The sequence below is a fragment of the Buteo buteo genome, chromosome 13, assembly GCF_964188355.1.
Source record: "Buteo buteo chromosome 13, bButBut1.hap1.1, whole genome shotgun sequence".
Taxonomy (NCBI): domain Eukaryota; kingdom Metazoa; phylum Chordata; class Aves; order Accipitriformes; family Accipitridae; genus Buteo; species Buteo buteo.
The window spans coordinates 10,263,204-10,288,418 of record NC_134183.1 but is presented as its reverse complement, the minus strand read 5'-3'; the positions used below and the strand labels follow the sequence as shown (position 1 = coordinate 10,288,418).

At 41.9% G+C, this 25,215-nt stretch overlaps 1 protein-coding gene across 2 annotated transcripts in view; it reads right to left on the bottom strand.

Annotated features, from left to right (window-relative positions):
- SMAD3 (SMAD family member 3) overlaps nt 1-25,215 on the bottom strand; it is a 79,875-nt gene that overhangs the window by 22,950 nt on the left and 31,710 nt on the right. The gene's annotated exons all lie outside the window — the stretch shown is intronic.

Below are 25,215 nucleotides of genomic sequence, written 5' to 3'. Positions count from 1 at the left end.
ATTTCGCTCCCAGTCTTCAGGCCAAGAAGTTATCTCTGCGAACTGCAAAATGTTTGTTTTATAGAACAGCCCTGCTCTGGATTTATTCGTTTTCTGAAAAAGAGGTTGATTTGGAGGCAGAGACAAGAGCTACAGCAAGTAACAATACATCAATTTAGTGGAAATTCTGAAGCATTTATGTGTGTCCTAATGAACAGGCCATTTGCACAGCTCTCAACAATTTATGCTGTGCATGTAAAGGGATTACATCTTACAATATGTACTAATAAAACTGGACTTTTAAAATACAGAGACACATGAATTTCCATTGTGACAAAACCATCCAAAATTGATATAGATGCCTTTTCTTTAAACAGTGTTCACGAACATTACAAACAAGCAAGGTTTGCAGTTTCATTTTCCAAATTGCAGCTTGAAAGCAAAAAATAGGTTTTTTTCAGGATTGCTTACTTTTGTTTTTACATTTAGCTCGTGTCTCCTCCAACTCATTTTTCTCCTAATCCTATCCTCACCTCAGAATAGCCTGTTCCTAGCAAACCTGCCTGGGAAGCAAGACAAGCATGTTCAAATCCTCTCCAGCAGAGGAAAGAATTGGAGCAGGGTCTCCTCCATCCTGAATGAGGGCTCCACTCCCTGAGCCACTGAATGGGAACTGCCCCCAGGCACTTTCTTTGAAGTCTAACCCTTCATTTCCCTTGCTTTTCTTAATGATCAAAATGAAACACTTCAGAGGTTTGGTGAAATGAAATATTTCTATTTTTAATTTGTCAAGGAAAAGAAAAAAATTGAAATTTTACTCAGAATTATTTCCCTTGGTTCTTTGTGTTGGCAGCCAATCTAGAAAAACAAAACAAAACCAAACCAAAACACACAAACAATTATTCAAACAGTGGTTGCGCTAGTCTTGGTGCCCCAAGAGAGTTTTCCCAAAAGCTTCTCTGGCAGAGCTTGGTAACACGCACACCTCTTGTAAACACTGCTACAACAACGAGGAAGGCAAAACACAACCAATTCAAGCTATTACTGACAAGCACTTGATTTACGGGAGCAGGAAAACATGTCATATAACTGTTACGTATGAAGTATATATGGAGTCTAAGCCAGCACTGAGGGACTTGCTGGTACATGTTACAAAACATCTAAAACCTGCAAGTATGTTAGAGCCCTGAAAAATGCACAACGCCCACAGTTATTATTTATAGTATGTATTTCTTCATTTTGTGCCTGTTATTTATGGGTCATGCATTCTCTTCAGACTTCACTCTTTAGACTGCTCTGTGATGGGGTGACCGACCAGCTGAGTATCTGGCACATCTTCCAACTGTGTTCTTATGCCAAGCTCCTTCTCAGGACAGAAAAGCAGAAATCAGTCTTCCCAGGTGGAAGACTCACAAGGAGGGTGCCAGTGTCTAGAACAGATCTCCTGTGAAAAGTGGAAATCTTGGTATTGATTTCAATGAGGCCAAGACTTGACTTACATGACCCCAAAACTTGTCAGTCTGGAAAATTTTTTTAAAAAATGCATACCAAAAGTGTGAAAATACTAAATTTAATAAAAAGAGAGTAGGCTGATATAAGGAACAAAACAGGACTGCTTTTCTGTTCCTCTTTCAAACATCTTTGCCCGCTCAGAAGGATATCTTGCATCTAAGTGAGGGTAAAGGAGAAAAAAGAAGACTCAGAGGGATTATTCCAAGTAGCTGCAGAAGACACAACTGTGGCAAGTGTTCTTACTGTTCCCAGTCACCCTCAGCAGATGGACATCACAGCAGGATGGACAGATTTGGGTTGGGGCTAGCAGCTGAGATGGGGGGGGGGGGCAGCTAACACAAAGTGTGTATGACTTTGGGATTACTTGCAAGGATGGGTCTCTCCCTACATTTCCCAGGATAGAAGAAATTTTTTATACCTACAACAGACTTCCCAGACAGCTGGAGGGTAAAGTGCACTCTTTCCCATCACTCCAGGGTTCTTGGTAAAAGCTATGAAGTCTTAACAAAAGATGAGTCAGTACATCCACATGCCTGACTCTCTGGATGCAGTAGCCCTCGCCTCCCAGGTTAATGGAGCCCTTCTGCCGACAGAGCTCTCGCAGGAGACAGTGGAGAGAGGCACCAAGACACTGTTGTCTGAACAGTCCCCAAATCCTAAACAGCTTCAGTGGTTATCTAAAACAAAAACAGCCTAAAAGCATAACATAGCTCTCAACCACTAGTATCACAGATACTCGTTTTTGTTAGCAGAGACTGCACGCTGTGGAAAACGTGTTGTGCTTGCTATCTACCATTTCTCATGGCATGAATGTTGTCTATAAGGCAGAAGAGATGGACTTCTCTACAATCTTATCTAAAAAAGACTTTCATAAATGACAGAGCCATATGTTTTATTTTCAGATATAATAACCTCCCCTTCTCCCCTCTCCCCCCAATAAGGAGATAAGGTAAAAGAAATTATATTTCCCCAAAGCCCTGAGGGCTAATTACATTTTTATGATTGTGAAATCTCTCCTCAGGCTCTCTGCTAAGGGACTTGAGACAAAACAACGTTGCCTGCATGTTCTTGGGAAGAATGTGGCTAAGTAACAGGGCAGCTTTCTTTCTTTCTGCTGTCCTGCCTCAACCCTCAAGGAGTATTTTCTCCAAAGCAACAAATAACTGGTATGGCCGAGATGGGACACAAGGTTAGATGAGCAAACGCCGTGCTCTACTAAAGGCAGCTTTTTGTGTAGATACAGCACTCCAATTGCCACAGTGAATTGCCACATCTTTATTAGCTACCTGAATGCTCATTTGTACATGCAAACACTTGATCGAGCACAAGAACTGTCTTGAGCACCCAGACATCTCACTTATAAACGACCTAGGCTGCATTCTTAAGGGCAGCTGCACCAAGCTACAGGACTAGCACTGCCTTGGTGAGATGGTCTTCCTTCTGTCCAACACATTCCCATCCCCACAGTCCTGCCCTATCTCAACTCCTCCCTTCCTTCATTGGCTCCTGTCCCCTCAGCATTGTACCACAAGCTGGCTCAGGTCTCTAACTTGGCAAAAGACTATCCACTTTTTCATGGGTTAGCAGGTTATAACATTTCTTTGAGGAACCTGATGAAAGCCAAAAGCTGGTGCAAGATGAGTTAGTATATACTTTTGTTAGCATGCACCACAGCTGAGGATGTATTTGACTGGCTTGCCATCTCTGGAGTCCACAGCCCTTAGGGATGACCCAGGCAGGTGTGCCTCTCACATTCATGTGCAGAGTAATCTGATAATAAACTCCATAGCGCACACAACTGCTACCCTTTCTTGGTCCTGTTCTGAAGAACAGTCTGATCTTTCAGGTTGAAGTATTCCCCAAACCACCTGAGAGTTCAGCACATCCAGCCTTCATTAAAATTAGCAGAATCTAAGCACCAAAATTTCTATTGGGTTAATGAATTGTTCCTCCCTCTTACCTTTCTTTTAACCAGCTTGTGTTGAGGATGCCCCTGTACAACTGACTTGATACATTTATGATTCCGTACTACCTAACAGGATTTCTTTTAAAAATACCAAAGCTTCTTTGGCCAAAAATTCAGTATTGGATGGTTCTCTCCAAAAGCGTCACCATTTATTTTGGCGGGACACCATACCTTCAAAGTGCCTCTATACTGTGTGATGGGATTAAATAGCAAAAGTTGTAAAGAGATCTTTTCACAGTGTCTATGAAGACCGAGTGGGTGATGCAGACTCTCACTGCCAGAGGGTGTTCTAGGGCATCTTTCACAACTAGTACATATCCTGAACTTGCAAGATAAGAACAAGAAAATATTGTGATGCACAAGCCTGTTTTACCAAGGGAAATACGATGAGCTGTAGTTATCACCGCCTGAGAGTGTGAGAGCATGTAGGCTATAAGAGGCTGCAAGATAAAGTAAAAACAAAGCCAGAACCCAGCAAGATTGCTGAGCTGATACCAGTTAGCAGTGGTTTATAATAAAGAAATGAACTTAACAATGATCCAGAAAAATAAAGTCCTGACAAGACAAAGAAGAAGCAGAGAGGAGGAAGACAGCAGCTCAGTGATGTCAAGGATCAGCCCATTGAGAAAAACAGCAGACACCAGCACTTCCTCACCTGAATGATGACTGTGTGGCCAGCAGACCTGCTGGATGGCTGTGCTGGGGCAGGAGAGCAGACTGGTGCCTCACAGCATGTTCGTCCCAGCCCATGTTGTGGGTGTTAGCAATAAAGATAATGACTGTGCACCCATATCCTGCAGGTAGGATACAACTCAGAAGACTCAGTGCTTGGTAAAAGATGCCCAAGAAGTCTGCCAAAGGCTTGAGGGTTACAATATGGTGCATTCAAACATGATCAAGAGGTATCCAGTGGAGAGGTTACTCCACACCTAGGGCAGTTACAACCAGAGATTAAAAAATACTGAATGAAGAAAGAGGAGAGACCAAGACTCCAGGAATGCAGTCGGGCAGTTTAATTTCTTGCACAACAGCATAAGGCATGGTCAGGACACCAGTGCAGTGTCCATAAGAAACAAACAAAAAAACCCTCAGGATCCATTGTTACATGTTGTTACAAGCCATTTACTAGGAAAGTTTAACACATGAAACTACTACTCCAAACTGTCCAGACAACTGTTGCTCAAAGAACAAAGGGCAATAGTGACTTTTAATAGCAAAAACAGAGAAGGGAGGAAAAGAGAATGACAGAAACACTGAAGCTTTTTTTTTTTTTTTTTAAACAATCCTCTCTAATTGTCTGAAAAAGAGTGAGTAGTAAATAGGAGAACATTACACTGCATAACAGGAATTTGATTTCCAGGCCTGATTGGGTTTTTTTTTGTTGTTGTTTGGGGTTGGGGTTTTTGTTGTTTTTGTTGCTGTTACGGTGTGTGGGTTTTTTGGTTTTGTTTTGAAGCCTGATTTAATTTGTAAGATCTTAAATCAGGAAAGAAAAAACCAAACCCCACACTTTAAAAGATGTACTTGCTATTTCTTATTTTTCTTATATTCCCCTTTGAGCATTTTACAGCTATCTTTCCTCTAGATGGGTAATGAAACTCTTCCTTGAACCCATTCTCCTTCTTTAAAAGTGAAGTTGAAATCAGTGGAATGCAGTAGTGCAAATTAAGCACAGTGATATAAGCAGTAAGATATTGGGGGGGGGGGGGGGGCCTGTCAAGATTCAGATTTACCCCATCAGAGATCCATTCCCTCCCCTTACCATTCACACACATACACTCGTGTTTGCAAAACCCATCAGTTTTATATCCCTGTCATTAATCTTCCAAGAGAGCAAAATGCCTGAAAGCTCAAGTATCCAGTAACTCCAGCATGTGCAAAAAGGGGTAAGGAAAAGAGAAAAACAATCAGGAGGAAAAAGTTTAAGTTATGCATTTCTAAGGCATTCTTATTAAAAACCATAAGCAGAAGCTGGTTTTTAAAACCATGACAAATAAGTTGCCAGTATGCTTTAAAATGCAACAAGGACTATGGCCACAGGCTGTGATTTTCTCTTAAGCACAAAACAGAAGTAGTTCCTTAGTGGCCCTGCATCTGGTCTACACCAGGAAAATAAGCATTTATTCTTGTAGCAGAATCTACTTTTGTGTGCAGAGTACTGCAATATCCACAGGGCTTCACTGAAAAGCTGGAAAAAATCTCAACTTTCCCTGAATACTGGCCAAATGAACAACACTGAATAAAAAAAAATGACCCATGCAGCACATTTGTAATTCAAAAGCTGATCCCTTGCCATCCCTTTCCCCTCAATTTGCTCAGCATCACTAAATTTTCCAATTTCTGGTGGAGTTTTAACAGTACTGCCATTCAAGTTCTAGAAATAGAAGTAACTGCATCAAACCGAGGTTTGCAATGCACATTCTCACACTGTCATAGAGGAAGCTAATAATTAATACTTCTACTTAGCACTTAAATTTATAGAAGATTAAAAGAATTAACAAACATCTAATTTCCAACACATCTCTATGGAGAGGGTAAGTTTTTACTGCCCCTAAAGCAATGAAGTTAAATGATCCTCCCAAAGCAAAAGAAAAGTTTGTGTCAGAGCCAACACCAGGAATAAGGAGTTCATCATCTCCTCAATGCTATCAAATATCACTACTATTTTGTGCTGGTAACTCTCTCATCTGGACTGCTTTTCTTCCCACTAAACTCCTCCTTTGGATTTAGAAGAAAAACACATCTCCTCTACGTTTGCAGATGGTAGCTGACTTCAGATGCTTCTGACCTTTGCAACGAGTTGCTAACAGGAGCAGAAGCACTGCAGCAAAGGCACAAAGAAGCAGCAATGGGCAAAGCTTGGGAACCCATGCAAAAGTTATCACACCATTTGGGCAGTCCCTTGTGTGTGTACTTACAGGTAAGCACAGGATCACAGCCAGTGGGTGGCACAGCTCCACGCATCTGCTGGCCACGAAGTCTTGAACAGAGGCTGCTAGAATCTACAGCCTGCAGTATCAGGTAAACATTTTAAAGGTGAAGAGCAATTCCCATTTCTTCTGATGCTGCATAATTCTTCTACTCAAGTCTCGTTTGTTCTGGGTTTGAAAAGTAGCTGACAATACAGAAATTACCAATATACTTTGTGTGGGCTTCTAACTGCCTATTTATGTCTCTCAGTCTTTACTAAGGCTTTGCAGACTTCCCCTTCCCCCACTCAAAAGCTGAAGAAATACAGCACGGAGAGTTGATGTCAGGATCAGATTATGACAGCATGAGTCACTTACTAAGATTCCAGTAATGCTAAGCTCTTTAGCAGGTGCCTTGAGACCATATTTTTCAGAGTCTAATTTCAGATTCAGACATAAGTACGTTTTATTGGTTTACCATAAACTGTCTGTCCATTGTTGCTTCTCTAAAGCCATCTTCTGCTTGTCCTGTACTCCACAGCTCTCTTCTCAGAGCTGTGTCCACTTCTACTCCCTACTGGCATGCAAATAACAGCTTAGTTTAATGTAGATTTCTTTAAAGCTACAGATAGATCTTGTTCTGTCAGGTAGTATCACAATTAACTATTTTTTTCCTGTGTACTTTTTACTAATCTCTGTTATTTACACCACTTCTGCTTATGCCACAGCTACAGGATATTGGCTACTGGCTATCAAACCCAGCTCCTTTTCCTCAATTTTTAGCCGTTTTGTAATTATATGCCCCTACATCTCTTCTACCTCCTTTTTCTGACAGCCAGTAGCACAGAAGATAGGTACTTCAGAGGCCCAACCATCCATGTCCTTCACCCTACTACCCCAGAAAGGACATAATATATCCTAATGCTTAATTAAGGCTTAATCATAAACCCAGTTCTAAACTTCCTAATATACATCCCAATATTTCTGCCACCTACACTTGTCCAATTACACTTGGACCTGCAAGGTGGATGGCAGTTCTCAGAAAAGGTACACTCTTCTACTACTGACATTTCAAAGGAAAGCAATGAATTCACACAAAACCGAAGACACACCATTTCTAATAACTACAGCAGAAATTATGCAGTTAGAATGTCTCTGATGGTACTCCTCTACCCTCGGGAAGCCCACAGCTATCAGCAAAGCAAGGTAAAAAACCCTTAACTATCATTGCTTTTATTGCAAGAGGCAGATCAGGCAAGCTTTATTTTGGTAAGAATTCACTACTACTAATTTAGCACGAATTGAAATTCGTAGAGAATAAGGGATGTAAGTGGAATCTGAGGTCGCAAGTGTTTCTGAAGGTATTGCATACAAGCCCTTTCCCAGCTACCTTTTCTGGAGCAAATGTAACTTTTTACATTATTTTTGCAACTCCTCTAAATTTGAGATACAGTTTTTCTAAGCAGTCCTAGTCCTTTTATTTATTTCTTCAAAGTTTATTTGCCCAAATCTGTGTCAGACTCATCTAAACTTATTTGTGCTTGAGCCTTAAGGGGACTGGGGGTGGAGGAAATGGACAGAGTAAGAAGCTCAGCCTCTCAAAAGGAGTGTGCGTTTTTGAAAAGTCATTTATCACATGAGTTTGTCATTTCTTCCCAGAATACTGTGTTTAACTCCAATCATGAAATCCAAAACCCAACACGCTTTCATCCAACCGAACCAGCAACTTCCGCTCTCTGACGAGATTCCAGGCATACTGATAGGTCTGTGTATTTGTATGTTCAGAGGAGTTTCATAAGGAGAAAATGGACAGATGGAAATGCCAAAGAGATTCAGATTATCTTCCACCACACAGAGTGCATTCAAAACAAAAGTATTTCAAGATAGACTGAATAACTGGAGCACATGGTCCTGCTAGCAATCAAAAAAAAAAAAAAAAAGAAGAAGAAAAGAAAAGCTGCTGTAAAACTCAGCTATTCTGTTAGCTTCCATGGTACTTACACTGATTTACATCTAATATCTAGCTTCAACATGCATCTTCTTGATACTGTAGGGAAAAAATCGCCCTATTTTCACTGAAATCAGGAGAGCTTTGCAAATTAGCATTGGCTGTTGATATAGCCCAAATAAAACCAGAGCAAAAGAACCAAGAAAAGAAGATGCTTCTTAATTGCTAAAAGAGAAAAGAAACTAACATACTGCACAATGTTTAGATAGAAGTCTCACACCAAGAACTGTTGCCCCAAATATATATGTCTGCTAACAAAAGCAAAAGTGATTATCATAGTGAGTGTTGAAAAATGACAGTTTTAAGACCTTGGACTCTCCTTCACAATATATACAATTGCCAGTGCCTTCAACAGAAACTTCATATAAATACCAGGAGTCAGAACTGACTTCTCAGACAAATGTTTGTGCATTCTATCAAGTTGGGACAAAGCCAACATTTCTTATGGAAACATTTTTGGTGGTCCTGGGCAAAGAACATGTTTACTTTATAGCAGATATAACTAAAAATACACTGTGCTACAGCCTCCAATTATCTTTTTTGGAATAGTTTGAGGCTACTCGAGGTTCATTGCTGTTATTTTCTTTATTATATAGTGAAAATGCTTCTGCTTTTCCTGTAATTTGAAAAGCAGCTATTTCAAGATTTGACATCTGGGTTTGTACCTCCCCCGCATGGATAACAAGATCCAGGGTGAAATTTTCCAGAGTGCCCATCTCTCATTTTCAAAAGCAACTCAGGTACTTAAAGACATAGATTGATACTTTCCTTGAATTACATAGGCCTTTTAAGTCTTCCATTAATTCCACTGGCTCTACATTATGTTGCTTTTCAAGTTGGTTTAACAGCAACTCTGATATATAATTATTTGCACAACCAGTACTAATTAACAGCATACCACAAACAAGAGGACCCAATCCCACAAATGCTCACACTTCTGTCCAACAACCTCCCCCACCCCGAGCCCCTCTCCAGGGATGTCCTTTGGGATCCATTCAACAGCAGAGCTACACATGTGCTCAGCTGGCTCCATGATGAGGACCTGTTCTTCATTAAGGCTGATCAACTTTAAAAGAAATGCAGCTTGCTTACAAAAACTTTAGCCTGAGTTCCTTAGCCTTCAGTCTCTCCCATTCTCCCAAACAATTAACCATCTCTCTTTTCCAATCAAGCTTTCCCAGCCTCCAACCCGCTCTGGCATCCTGCAAGTTGTTAATGAATCAGTTCTGCATGAATCATTTCCCATGTGTAGACTGCGTATTTCATCACAGAGCAGATTCTCACAGACTCTCCTCCTTGGTCCTGATGACAAAGAACTACCTCCGCTACCAAAACAAGCCTTGAAGTTTCCACAAGGAGTTAAGAGAAGGTGTGTGCTGTGTGAGAGAGGTGAAAAGGGTAGTGGAAGAAGGCTGTGTTAATTTTACAACTCTGACTTCCTTAATTATGAGTCACCAGCAAGGCAGGAGAAATCCAGCTTAAAAAGTAAACCTAAAAGAGTGTGATGTCTTAGGGGAATGCTGCAGATTTAAGATGAAACGCCTCATTAAAAGCCCACAGAAGTTAATATTTTACAGTCTCTTATGTCTGTAATTACTAGTGAAATCAGAGACTCAAGACTCGGCAAGAGTTTGTGTGTATTTGGAGGAACAACTTTGTAAACTTCTCTGTCTCATAATCAGGTTTTACAACACATCTGAGGAGGGTGAGGGAAAAGAGGAGGTGGTGTTAAGGGCTTTTGGTTTGTTATTTGGGGGACTGTTTCTATACAATAAGAGAAGAGAGTTATTTGTACCAGAGAGGTGGAAAATGCTTCAGCTGAAATCTTTTTTTCCCCCCACCAAAAACTCTTAACAGCAAAAAAGGAAGCTGTGTATGTGGCCTACCTGAAAGCTTCCTTTCTTCTAGTAAATCTACAGATCAGTTGAAAGATTTTTTTTTCAGGCTACCGCTCGCAGCCTAATAGCACAGCAGACGTGCCATGCAGCAAGAGAAAGTCACTCCCTCCACCATCCCCTCCAGCCAAGATAATTATCTTATTCATGGAAGCCCAATTCTGCTTTCCTAAATTACATATTATGTTAAAAAAAAAAAAAAAGCACTAGAAAACTTTGAGAAAATGAGGGCAGGAGAGTATTTTCCCCATGCTGCAAGGCATGAGGAATTCCCTCGTTGACCAAAAATCACACTTGTACATGTTGCTTGCTCTATCAGGATGCACCGTTTTCCCATCAAGATCTGCAGCACTCACTATCTATTTGAAGGAAAGCAGCACTAACACAAGCCCAGATGTTTTCCCTCTATCCTTCACTCTCCCCTGCCCTAAACTGCACCAACTCTGCACTGGTGATAAGGCTAGGAGCAAGGATGTATCATTTCAATGCTTAACTCTGACTAATGCAGGATGTGTGGGAGAGCAGCACAGCAGCATGAATAACAGCTCTATAAAGCACGTATCAGTATCACGCTAAGTCATTCTTATCATCCAAACAGGATCTCAAGCATGTGCGTGCACAGTACCTTTCCTGTAAAGGTTTTATCATTACTATTGCTTGCATGGAAATCCAGCTGATATGACATAAAAGGCAGCAGGAAAAAGCAAGTAGCTGAAGTCAACACAAATACCTTATTTTCATGTAAATGTCAGTAGTAATAAAAACTTAGGCAAGAAGCGATTAAAGAAGAGTCCAGAAAAAAACAACATGAAAACAGGTCACCTTTCAACCACCACAGGAGACAGAACTGTTCCTAAATGAGATGTTTTTCAAAAGTTTTCCATGAGGTGTCCTTAACGAACAGCTGAAAATATCAACTGCATCAAAACTCACATTTAAGTAACAGACAGCCATTTCAGGTAGCTTTCCTGTTGTCATCTCCCCTTTCCCTCTCTCCAAACTAAAAAGAATATTTAATATTCACATCCTGGGAACCTCACTGGATAAATGCTTAAACATTAAGCTGAAACTAGAAGCAGATCTAGGGCTTGCCAAGGAGAGGGGAACAAGGAGGGAAGCAGACTCACAGGTAAATATTAGTTTGTACTTGAAAAAGCCAGAGCACATTTTTAAAGCTCCTTTTGATTTTCATGCCAACTGCACATCGTCCTCTGTCAAACATTGGTAGGGCAGGGTGACGCAGCGGGAACGAGTGGCTGGTGTCTTTGGCAGCTGGTCCAGGGTGACAGTGACACTGCCAGCCATTATCAGCCAAATTATGGAAAGTGATCAGCAGAATTCCAGAAACAAGGGATGTTTTTCTTCCTCGTTTTCTTTTTGGCCCCTCTTGGCTGGTGCCTTTAATGCCAGCCACACAGGAGTCTGGCTGGACTGTTGTGTGTGGTTTTGGCACTCAGAAAAGGGGCAAGGAATGCTATTTGGGAGCACAACTCTCCTCCTCTTTGCTCCCATCCTGTAACCACACAGGCCTCTCTTTCCCAGGCCTCCTATCACCTTGCCATCTGGCAACCTTCCTGAGTACTGGTCTGAGCAATAATGCTAGATGAAGACTGGAAGCTCTTTAAAGCCACAAGAGAGATTCCACCTGGCCTGCAGCAGTAGACCAGCATCCCTCTGCTGTGGCCTGAAAGGGGAATCCACAGAAGACAAAACAATTTTCAGTTCTTCAAATTCTAAAGTGTTTTCAAAACCATACAAGTGTACAAACAGATCTGTCCATCTTTGTGGTATAGCCAAGATGAGAGTAACACTAAAGTACTGCTTTACAGCTCATAGCAACATTACAGCACTTTCATGGTCAACGTGAAGACCACCACCACTCACTCCAAATCAAAGCTTGAGGAAAACTTTAGAAGCAAACCACAATAACTACTCAAGATGAAATGCAGACAGGAGACCCAGGAACACCACCCAGCTTCTCTAAAACAACATGATGAGGCATATAGAGGTAACAGTCAATTATGGCCTTCTTTTTATGTCTCCTCTTTAGCAGCATAACACACTTGCTAGGTCCCTGGGTCAGCAGTGACTCAGAGAACAGAGGGCCTTCCAGTGAATCATCCACACATTTTTAAGCACCCTCTGGGTTTTGTTGATTGGGAGATGTCTCACTACCTACACCTTCCCTAAATACTTACTGGGCTGTTCAAGGCACTAGTGAGAGTGAGAGAGAAAGCATGCGACCAAGGGTGCAAAAGAGCTGGCAATCCTCTCTGAACACCTGAATGCTACAAAAGGGAATACAAGCAGACACAGATCTAGCAGCACTGCTCACTCCTACAGCAAGTGAATATGGGCACAAGCTACATGAAGGTAGGGAAACAATGGGATAAGTCACAAATATTTGATTTCACAAGTCAAGAGAGTTTTCTTTCCCCTCCCCTCGTGACTAAGCCTTTGGTCCACACACCCACTCCATCCTCAAAAAAAAACCTCCATGAAACAAATTTGATTGCTCTAAAGTACACACAGGCAATGACCAATCGTACCTCCTCCTCACAGCACTAAGTCTATTTACTAAGAGTCTGCACCAACTGTCTGCTTTGTATGTAACAGGATCCAACTCCCTCTCTCAACGAGACATTAAACACTAGCAAGTCCAACTCCTCTCCATTTTCCTTATCCCATTCCCAAACCTCTGAGTCTGCACACATCGCCCAGATAAACTTTCTGAAATCACTCCTAGCTGCTTCCAGGGAAAGGACACTGCAGTGCCCAGTGTGCCACAGACCAGAATTGATCCCAAACCGGCACCTGAAAGTATGGCAAGGAAGCGAGAGCGGTGAGCTGTGCCGCAGAGGTTCCTGCCTTTCGGTAAGAGAGCGCGCTGGCAGCACTCCTTGCCTCTGCCTCCCAACATCTCGCTGACCTTATTACCTTAGGCTTTGTGCCATGCCTTACCTTTAATGCAGCACCGGCTAAGCACTGCTCATGTAATGGCAAGGACACTGCCTGCAGCTGGAGGCAGAAAACCCAGATTTCATCCCCATCCTGGCACAGACCTGCTACATAACAATGATATTAAACCTTACTCTAGGAATCTACCCACCATCTTGGAACCACTGCTCCACACCACCTCTAGTAGCCTTCTCAGCCATTTTCTATTTTGTTCACTACTTGTACCTTGATTCATTTTCCTGCACCAAATTTAAGAAAAAAACAAACAAACAAAAAACAAACCCCCAAAGCAAATTAAGATCTACCCCTTCTTTTCCCTTTTAGCAACCCAAACAACTTGCCTGTCCTTATGTCATCCCAGCTAATCTCTTCCTCCTCTCTGGCACATCAGATAAATATCTTGTTCCTCCAACCCATCAAAAAAACACAGCTGCTAAAATTATCATTCTGACCCATCAATCACACTCCTCTCTTAATCTGTCCCGTATCTTCTATGAGGTATTAAGTTCAGCCTAGAGCCTTGTCCTCAAGGCACTCCAGCCCTCTTTATATCACACTTGAAAGCTCATCTCAACTGCAGCTTCTCCCTCCTCCTCCCAAATTCCTTGCCCAGACTGGACATCCACCACATGCTTCCCCTTGGCTTCACCTTCCCTCCCCACCTCAGCCCCTCTCCCTGCCTTGTGCAGCTTTCAGCATTACACTGGGGCATAGAAAAACCTTTCAGCCCTGATGAAATGGAAGGATGATCCTTCACTGTCTCATTTCTTTGGAAAGGCCAGTTAAACTGAGTGTGCCATGCACTACCAACATGATGCAAGCAGACAAAAAGGTTTACAGGGAGGAGATGGTGCAAAAATATTAAAGTAATTAATATAGTCCACAGTTACAGTTTTCTCTGGTTATTCCCATGAGTACTGTCTTGCATCTTTTAGACTGCCAGCTATTCAGTACAGGGACAGTCTGTATTCCCTCCACCCCCCTTCTAAAGCAATAAGCACATTCTTGGCAGCTAAATTATTAATAAGGAACAAATGGTAATTGATTTATAGATGAGTCCGAAAGAGAGGATTTGTCTTCTTCAGTCATCTAAGTCATCTTGCCCACACACCTTTGTCCTGGTTCTGTCCCCACCAAAATTTCAGTCTCCCACCCAGACCTGTAATGCAGCATACCCAGCTCCAAATTATCTGTGCTTACGTGACCTCTTTACCTCTGTTGTATCTGACCACTGACCAGATATTGCAAAAGAGAAACAAAGTGTTTATTGTTCTGTCTCTCTTCTCAGCCGGCAAGAAAAAGCTTAACTGGATTAGTTCTTAAGATTTTATTTTTATCCATTGTGAGCTTGTGAGAAAAAAAAATACTCAAGGAAAATATGAGTTTTGCATTCAGGGTTTGAATATGCTGAGCTTGGGGAATTAGCTCTCTCTCTGTTGGTGGAAAGTTCCACAGTTCTAGCCTAGCTCTTCACACCAGAAGTATCTATCCTCCTCCTCCAAGCACTACCTTCTCACATTTCAGCTCCAATACTTGCAACAACAATCCTCACTCCTGTTTTGCTGAATGAACTGAGGATCACTGGGTAGGTCTTCCCCCTGCTATGAATATGGGCTTGCTTGTAAGACAAGCTTGAGGAGCAGCCCCTGAGAGCAGCTACTCCACAGGCTGTTATGTTTATTATAATTAACAGCACCACACACACATCCTATTGCTTTCATAACACTCGCCACAATTTGTTTGGCATGAAGAACTGATCAGCAGTCAGCTTGCCACAAACTCAACCTTTTTAAGGCGGGACCCGTGGCTTTATTGAAAGCAACACAAAGTTTGTTTCTAGAAACGTTATGGAGATGACATGTAAAATGTAGCGTTGCTGCTTACATGCTGGTTGAATCCCAAACAATGGGAACTCTTACATGAGGCAAAAACAGACCTTCAAAGGCTTGTAGGCAAATATACTGTCACTGAATATTTTGTCATAGAAGCAAGAGCCTAAAAATATAACACAAGCAGATAATGCACTGAGACAGACCGGCGCACATCCTGTCTTTACTCTGTAAACACGACAATGCGAATTGGCTCTATTGTACAAATCAGGCCACCCATACAAAAAGTAAGACAGTAGTTTGTAATAAACCGCAGCCTTCATCCCAGAGCCCTTATGCTCCTCATCCCAGATCTCTTGCTCTATATTGGAAGAACAAGGAACCTGGTGGGAGCATGGCTGGGCTGCCTCAGCCTCTGGCAAGGGCAGGCTGCCCATCCCTCTGGCAGCCCAGGGGCACAGGTCTGCTGGGGGCACAGGGAGAAGGTGTGGAAGGAGGAAATGGTGTTACTATCCATTTTCTGGTAAGGCCAGCACCTGTAGGAGCACTGTGTCCTGCCTGCAGCAGGAAATCCAGCCTTAAAATGTGCTGACTCACTGCAGCGTGGTTCCTTGCAGTTGGCAGTGCTTTTCAGGTCTTCTGAAAACACTCCTCTTCCCTGCAAGTGAAGGGCCATTGCTATCTCCTTTCTCTACCCAGAAATCAAAAGAAAAACCAAAGTGCTCCGGGTAACTAGAAGACATTATATTCTGCATTCCTTGTTCCCATTCACAAAATTTGGGCTTGAGGCAGAAAATACTTTGTTTAGCATAAATTAGAGAACATGAAAAGCCATCCCAGATAGAAAAGAAGTGAGGCACTGGGGACACAGTTCTCCATCAGAGGAAAGTAAGATTCGTTTCTTGTTCTAGTAGGTGTAGCTTAGCTAGATTTGGGTGAATTAGACCGAAGTTCTCAAAACCTTCAGATTCCTTTTAGGTCTATTATTCTTATCAATATTGTTCCCCTTGGTCTCAATGCTTTTCTATAAAATACATGTGATAGGTCCCTCTTGTGGAAGTTCGTAAGGACACCGGAAACACTTCTGAGTTTCAATACCACAAGAATGGATGTCAAACTTTAAAAGCATTCAATGCAGTTATGCATAACAGTCCCTACAACAAAAAGCCATAAGCAATCCTTGAGTATAACAATACACATGATCATTCAGACAGTCTAATCTTTTCTCAGAACCTCCAATGTGCCCAGAGCTATGTAAAGTTCTAAGGCATAAAAGGGTATTCAGAAAGGTAAACAAAAACAGGTTCCCGAAACCTGAAAGGTTAGTTACCTTCCAGGAAGGGAATGAGCAGAGCCCTCCAGGTGAACTGTGTACGCTCATTTGCACATGCAATGAATTCAGTGAATTCCATTCCAGACCTCTAGATCACTGACTTTTGAGGATTCTAATTGTTTTATGGTAGTACCCACTAATCCCCAGTAAACCCCAATCAAACATAAAGGCTAATACACAACCAGCATAAAAGAGAAAGCCCCTGACCCAAAGAGAATGTGATTTCCATTTACAAAAGGACAAATGGACATTTACAAATAGACAAACAGGAAGGAGCAGTTATCACAGGAGCAGTTGTTATATACCAGAAGTGTGAAGTGGCTTCACAGGGAAAAGAAATTAAAAACATCACATTCTTCTTCCAGCAATGAATCAGATTTTACTTTCAAAACATCTGTGCTAAAGTCCAGGTGGTCAAATCTGGAAAGGATTTTGCTTCTTTTTTACATGCAGGAGAAGGTAAGAGGGGAAAAGACATGCACAAAACTAAAAATATATGTTTTTCTGAAAATCACAGAGTGGCATCAGGAAGAGGAGGCTGTGGGGAAATAATGTACATCAGTAAAGCAAAGAGCACCAATCCTGTTCGCTTTCCTCCACAGATCACCCTTGATAAATTATCAATCATGACTCTCAGGGATTTTTAAAACGTTTTTTGTTATTACTCCTATTTTTAAGCAAGATAAGGTTGTCTCCTTCAACAAGGTGCTAAGACGCTGTAATGTTCCTGGATGCACACTGCAGAGAAGACAAAAAACATAACTTACAAATTACTTGCCCCCAGAAGCCACTGAGGGCTGAGTGGTATGCCTGCATACCACACAGCACACATTTCCTTATACAAAACCTCTGTTACTTTGCCACGGGTGGGAGGAGCGGGAGCGCTGCATGTGGCTGTGTGGGCAGGACCAGCACCTGAGACTCAGCGGCACTGCAAATAAGCACAGTTTATGCATGAGTAATTGTACAGTTTTCAGGCATTTATTTCTCAAAAACCAGCAGTAATATGGAAACCATGAAAAAAAGTGGCACTGGATTTTCTTGAGCCAAATCCTTCAGATGTTAAAATAAAAAATCAAATACAAAATCTCCTGGTTGGACAAGGCCCAGGGTGCATACCAGCAACAGGGGAATCCTTACATGACCAAGGCTGTGGCTGGTGCATTCCTGACTCATAAGCTAAGGTGCATCCGGTGGCTGTGTCAGGTGCCGGATTGGCAAAAGCATTCCCTCATAATGGCTTCTTAATTGTTTTCTGACAGCCATGACACATTCTCCAGAGGGCTGTGAAGCCAGATATTTGGAAGACAGTGTGCCATTTGTCACGAGCGGGCGTAGAGCAAACTAACCACCTGCTTCCCATCTGCGTCTCTGCCATTCTCACCTGCCGATGTGTTTAGAAAGCTCTAAGTGGGGTCCCCAGCGAACAATTCCTCATTGCCCAAGCTGGCACTCCAGAAATGCCCCGTCGATGTTACATTTAAGCATTTGCTAGACTTTGTGCATCAGCTCCATTAACTGCTTAAATTTAAGTGTATACTTAGAGGCCCCTGCCTAAAGAAGATGGATTGAGGAAGCACTTAAATGCTTTGCTCAGTTAGGATGAAAGAGACTTTGAAATCTTAAAACACTGCTGTTCTCTTAGATAATGAAGTGTTTTTAAAAAATGAAAAATAAAGGCCTTCAGTATTTTCTTTTGCGAGCACCTATTATTTCAACCCCAGCAGGCAATACTGTCTAATGTACCTCAAGGCAACAACTATGAATGCTTACTTAAAGAGAATATTCACCCCCACTCTGTTCTAAACTCCTATCTGAATAAAAGCCAACATATTTAGCATTTTGTTTCCTGCTGTAGAGATTCGACAATTGCAGGCCTTGCCTGTGAGATGAGGAAAAACAACATGGAATATCACGTGTCACTTCCTTTCGCATGCAAACCTGGGATAAGCAAAGGGGGCGGGTAAAGGCGCTTGCCTTTTACCTAAGCTTTCATGCACAATAAATTAAGGGTGGGCCTTCACTCAAAGCAACTTTTCTTTAAAGCTCTATATTAATCAAATCCCTTCAGAACAAGTTAATTTGAATGTATTTAACTTTACTTTGAGACTGATAATAGTACAAGTATATTGCATCATCTTCACTAGAACAGTAATGCCTTTTAAGTTTCTTTTTAGTAGCTGCCTCAGACATGCCTTAGATAATTTTGTTGGCCAACTGAGGACTAATGCAAGACATATTCTATGAATAAATGCATTTCCAGAGCCTCAGTCTCTGAAGGTGATTTTGCAAATGGCCAATGAGAAGTGCCTGCTTTGAAGTGTTCCTGGAATCAGTTACAGTTGCTTAAACTGCTGATCAAATTCTACCAAAAAAGGCTTAGAGAAATGTTACTTCAGACTAGGTTTATCTTTCCTATAAATGCAAACTACTGCATTAAAAACAGAACTTTCCCCTATGAAATATGCACTTTCACAGCTTGGGAGTATTTAACTGAGGTGCTTAAAGTCAACATTTCATCTTCTTTCTTGGAACAGTTGAAAAAACTTAAAGCCAAACTCCACTGCATGGAAAAGGTAACTTCAAAAGTCTTTCCCCTAAAATTAAGCGATGAAATTACACCAGCCTAGGACCAGTTCTGCTAGTCGTAGTGATACAGGGTTAACATCACTCCAGTCTACTGTGCTCTATAAAGGATTTCTTAGCCAGTAGGCCTCCTGTTTTTTTCCTTCATCCAAAAGGCTCATTTTTGGGGGGCCAAATCCAACAACCTTAAGTCAGTGAGAGCTCACTTGGCTTTGTACCGTCCAGCACCATGTGCAGCCACCACATGAAGCAGACGAGACGCTCAGCCCCATCCTGCACTTTTGAACAGCTCAGACACCAGAAGATGTTAGCTATACCTTCCTAAACTTGCTTTACAATTCCTCCACCTGGCATTTCCCAAGGAAGGGCAGCCAGCCCTACGACAGTCCCCTCCCAACAGCCCAAGAGACACACCTGAGCACATGGGCAGCTAGAAGAGGCTTGTCCCCAGGTTGGAGCAGCTCTGGAAAGCTCTCGGCAGTGAGCTCCAGCCATGTGGGGATTGCAGCGCTGCTCTGAGGACTACGGCTTCTTGCTGTTTCCTCCACATCTGAGGATCTGGGCCAGTGAGTGCAAGAGCGGGTACGAAACTCTGCTGCTGAGTGAATGCAGATTTCTGCCTTGGTAGTGGAAATCATTACAAAAGGTCTATGATAAAAGAAAATGAGGCTTGTTGTGCTCTGTGGGAGTTGCTGGGTGCTCAACAAACCCCCCATCAGGCCACTTACTCTCATGCTTCAACAGGCTTAATTTGATTGTACACTTATTTAAGCAATCCTGGCCCAAGCTTCCCAAACCCATCTGGATTCATGCTTCAGCTTGACTAGTGAATTCCCAAAGCGTACTCTGCCCAAAATTCAGCATAGCAGACTGCAGGAAATGTGCAAGGTTATTTCTATCATATCATTCTAAAAATGGTCTGCCCGATATTTTGGGGATGGAACAGAAGAACTGAGACTGCTACATTGAAGGATACATTACATTTCTTCTTTAAGATTATTTTGTTCTACTTCATATTTGTCACAATATTAAACCACTTTCATTTACATTTTACACAGAATGTTTACAGGATAGTGGGCAAATTTAGCAATATATATTTTTTAAACTTGATTACTTTCACACACACACAGAGTCTGAGTTACTCTATACATAAGGTTCCTTCCACAGTAAAAATGCCAGGATTTTCCATATGCACTACTGTTTAAGAATGGCATTCCTGGCAGGTCTTAATGCATCTGAGTGATGATGGCATTAAGCTCCCTGCATTGCTTCAAGTCCTACTTGAGGAGAAGGCACACCTGAAAAAAACACCAAGGGAAGCCATGAAAAAGAATATACTGAAGGAGCTCACGAACAATGCAAATCAGAAGTGCCTTCCTTTAAGTCAGTAGACGTTTCAAAGAAAGCACTCAATGGTGCTGCCAACTTGCTCTCAATGGAATATTTTGTTTTAAAAGGCTGTTTTACAACAAGGCTGTTTTCTTCTTGTCAGGATCACAGGAATCCTCAAGATGCCCTTCCTGAAAAGTGTCAGCACTGCACAAACGGGCTTCAAGAAGGAAGGGAGATTTTCAAACATCTTGGTGAAATGCTGCCTGGGCTCTTTCCAGTCGGTGGTGCAAGAGTGATGCTATTACTCCGCCTTTGATGGCATTATTCCTTGGGCACATGCCTTTGCTTCTCTCATTTCGCTGTGGTTTTCCTAACGTTATGCTTTTATAGGAGAGTTTTGCAGCAAGTTTGATGGAAATGACATCACCAGCCCTCAGTTCAATCAGTTTAATACAGAAAGCTGTCTTCAAAGAAGCTTTTAAAAATACATTTTTGGTAGCTCTTTAGCATTTGAAAAAACGCTAGTACATCCAAGCCTATAAAGTCATATAAAGAACTTCCAATTCAAACATCTGAACATCGATACATATTCATTCTCTGTGCTGCTAATTAACCACAAGCTGATTCCTTCGGCAGTGTGTTTATTTTAGCAGTATGGTTGTCCAGAATCCACCTTCCAGTATATAGCAATAATCAGGCCTCATAAATCAAATAGCTATGTTCACTGCTATACTGAAAAAAATTCCCATTGAATCAGTGTTTTGGCTTCTATCAAGAGCACAAAAGGTAACAGGTTCTGATCAGACCTGGAAGTCTCCACTTACAAAGAATGAAATATTTCTCAAGAAGCTGATAATGACAATTTTTGACTCTTAGTAGATTAATTAGGCCAAGACTGACAGGATACTGCACAGGCAAAGTTAAAACCCCAAATACTCTGTTGTCCAGCCACAGATTCCCATCTCTAGTATGCTCCTCTTTTTCAATACAGAGCATTAACAGGTGAGACTAATCGATACTGAGGAACTGTGTGGGCAACCAGGAGAGAGCAAGGGTGCAGCAGCACAGGGCACCCAGAGGCGCTGGAGGGAGGGAGGCCACAGCTTTCCTATGTCATTGGTGGCAGCAGCTTAAGAAAAAATGGCCACACGTCACAATTTGTCCCCAGAAAAAGAAACTAAACCCCAAGGGAGTATGCAGTTCCCTGAAATGAACCAAACAAGCCCTCTAATATGAAATCTAGAAACGGAAAAAGGCACAAAGAAATGGAGACAGGAAGGCGACAGGCACAATGGGCTCTTTTTAAAGGCGGCGATAAAGCACTTGTGCCGGCACAAAAGGAGTGAGAAGGAATGAACCCATCCATCAGCGCCAGGGAAGCAGGTTCTAGTGAACACATAAGTTTTAGAGATGATTAAATCAGAGGTAGCTTGAGAGCAAGCTGCCCAGCAAAGAGTGCTGGCCTGGCTGCTCACCCCTGGCTGTGCAATGGGAAGGAGGGCTCAGCTACGTTGCTGCTGGCATTGTGTGGGCACACAGGCTGTGTGGGAAATAAATTTTATCTCTGAACCACTGCTTGGCACCCTCCTCACTTGTGTTAGTTATAGCTTGAACCTCAACTTTTTTTGAATAATTAATCCTTAAAACAAAAACTCTAAGCCATGTTTAGTGAGGTACTTTTCAAGCCACTAATAAACAATTGGAAGCTACTGCATAGGCCTGTACTATGAGTATTGACTCTCAACGTTATGTAGGTGCCTTAGTAACGTAGTGGATATGGGCTTCAGAAAACCGAGGCAGCAGAAGAGAGCCTTCTCAGCACAGCAAACAAAGTGCCTAATGGGAAATCAGCCTCCATCCGGATGTGCCACTTCAGGAGATACCTTAATACTTCATATTCTTTATTTCTACAGCAAACAGACACTCCCTGATCCAGGGCTCTCGCAAACATAGTCCCCTTAATGAAAAGCTGGTTAGCTGCGGCACATACCCGTCTACTATAGTATGAACAACTGCAGCACAAATCCAAAAGCACTAATGGGTATGCTATAGAAAATCTGTGTTGGCATTATATATAAGCTCTTCCTTCCTTCCTCTTCAGGCTTCTAAATAGATGATCAATTCTGTCACTAAGCATGCAATTAACTACACAACTGTGGGGTCATGACAAATTTTTCACTCACTTAAAGAAAAGCAGAATTAAAACTCACAGGCTAAATTCTGACTTTATAACAGTGTATCCACAAATAGCTCCATTAACTAGAGAGAGACTAACCAGAGAAGGTACAGCTACGAGTGATAGCCACGTATTAGGCACAGGGAAAGCTACCTTGGCACTGACTATGCGTGAAAGGATCAGCCTGCAAATGCAGGAGGCAGCCGGGTCCCACTCAACTCTGCTGTCATCCCACTCCCTATTTTCTGTCTCTAGGTTCTCTTTAATACTTGTCTTTATTCTTCCAGGTAATGTCTAACATTCTTTCATGGAAAGATCTTCCACACACTATGCAAAAAGATAGCACACTTTTAAATAACTATTGCTGGGCTTTGTTTGTTTCATTTACATTATGAAATGCTTTTTTAATGGAATTTCATGATCGATTACCAGACAATGAAATCTTAATGATTGAATGAAGGGTGGTAAATGAAAGTCAGTACCACCATTAGCTGAACTGGTACTAATAGGTGGCACAATACCAAAAATACCAAAGTGTATGTTCTTCATTGATAAAAAATGCACACTTCTCAGTAATGATGCCCAAAGTTCACAAAGTAAAAGCAACTTGCATTGCCAAAAAAACCAAAAAGCCCCAAGCCCCCAAAACAACAAAAAAAGAATAAGCCTTGCTAAAAATTGATGGTTTGACCTTGTCAAACTTGTGGGCTGCATGTACTCACCACTACTTGTGGGACTGCATTCTCAAAGAACAAGCCCTCCTTCATGTGAGGCGTTACTGGTTACAACAATTTAGAAGACATTTTTTATTCTCCTCGTTCCTTCTACCACCAGTTGTTAGCCATGTTTTATTTCTGTTTATGCAATCAAGTCCTTTCACTCTTAACCATGAACTAACTACAACTCTAACTGACATATGGGCTTCATGTTATATGCTGGTAGGCAAGCAAGCACAAGACCGTATTTCAAATTGGCAGTAATCCCATAAAGAACTTTGCAACTCTCCTTTTCCCCCAGCAAGGTATTTCTGCTGACAAGGCACACACACAGAGACATATTTCAGCCCTGCATGTGGTAGAACATCTCATCATTCTGCAGTTCTGTTTTGCTCCAGCCTGGTTTTGCACAGATCTAACTCCTGGATGAAAACTCAGAAGGGGAAACCTCAGCTCCTTTATCTTCTGTTTTCACCAAGCCAGGCCTGAAATCTACACTGGCACAGTGATGTGAATTAAAGTGTGATCCTTGTAATCATTTTTTCACCAAAAGCCCTAATGTTGATGCAGCAGTACCAGTAAGAGACATCTTTTTTACCATTATAAATTATTTATTGTTTATAACTCATAGAAAATTATACTGACAGACCGTTTAGTCACCTTCGAGAATATTACTAAGGCACAATTCTCTGCAGTAAAACTTAGCTTTTTTTGTGAAATTTCCAGGCTTGGTTAAATTCTTAAGGCAGGTTGGATTGCTGTTGCCCAGAAGCAAGAGTCATACAGGACATAAGTACCAGCTTTGTAGGGAACATCCTTGCTTCCATTAATCTCCTTTTGAGTAGGTACTTAGACCTAGAGCTAACAGCAACGCAATCAAGACCAGATACCCAGCTTCCCTCTCCCAGGTTGCTGAGTAAGAGCCTCTCCTCTCCTGTCAGCCCTCCCCTAAGGATCCTTCCTGTCACTCACCTTTCTGATACAGGGAAAAGGGATCAAGAGCAAGGCTTCTGCTGGAGCCTCTAGCCTGCAAGGAGTGAGCACTCTCCCTGGTTTCTTCATCAGCCCAGCACTGAGTTTGGCTGCATATGGTCTTAGTGGTAAGCGGCTGGCAGAGATGTTGTGAGTCTCCATCACAGTCGCTGTCAACTCAAGGAAGAACACACTCCAGGAGGGGCTGCAAAATGCTCAAATTTAGCAGGGTCCTCCTTTTTAAGATCTACCATCTTCCATTGCCTTTTGCTGTCACAATGTGGTCCTAGCCATATGTGCAAGACAAAAAGCCATCTGAAATGCCAGATCACTAGCAGGAGATGGACAGTCAAAACATCTTTGCTGCACATGTCTCTGTTGAAACTCTCAGAAAATTTACTGGCAAATCAGGATACATACTGATACAAGATCCTCTGTACTGTGAGGGCACCCTCCCATGAGACAGAGTTATACAAAATAATTGACTAAAATTACCCAAGTGAAGTCATTGAGAGACCAAATGTTTCACCAATAAAATCTAAAAAATATTCATGATTCCAAAATATAGCTCATTGGCTATACTTATTTGCCTTAAAAATACCTTACCCAATGAACATGTTAACTTACTGCTCTTTTGCTCCTACTAATCTGCTTATGACTCTTGGCAAGTCAAGTTTTGATTCCATTTCTCCTGAAAATTTGGGTTAGTTTCTTTTTTAAAAAAAAAAATCTAAGTAATTTAGAAGTTCAAGCTGAAAATGCTGCTCCATCGTCCTCATGTGACCTGCAAGGTATCTAATGCTTTTCTGACTGCTAGGAGCCCTCCTGGCACATGCTGACCCATTACAACTCCTTATGGCATCAGGAACCACTTTGCGCCAGAACAACCTAGCCACTTTATGAACAAGTTTAGTTTTTTTGTCAGCTTTCTCAATGAACTATCTAGTCCACTCCCTGTCATGCCTGAGACAAGGATCCATTTTGTTATTCCCCAAAATGAGGCAGGAAAGGAGAGGGGGGATACATAAGGCAACTTTTAAGAGT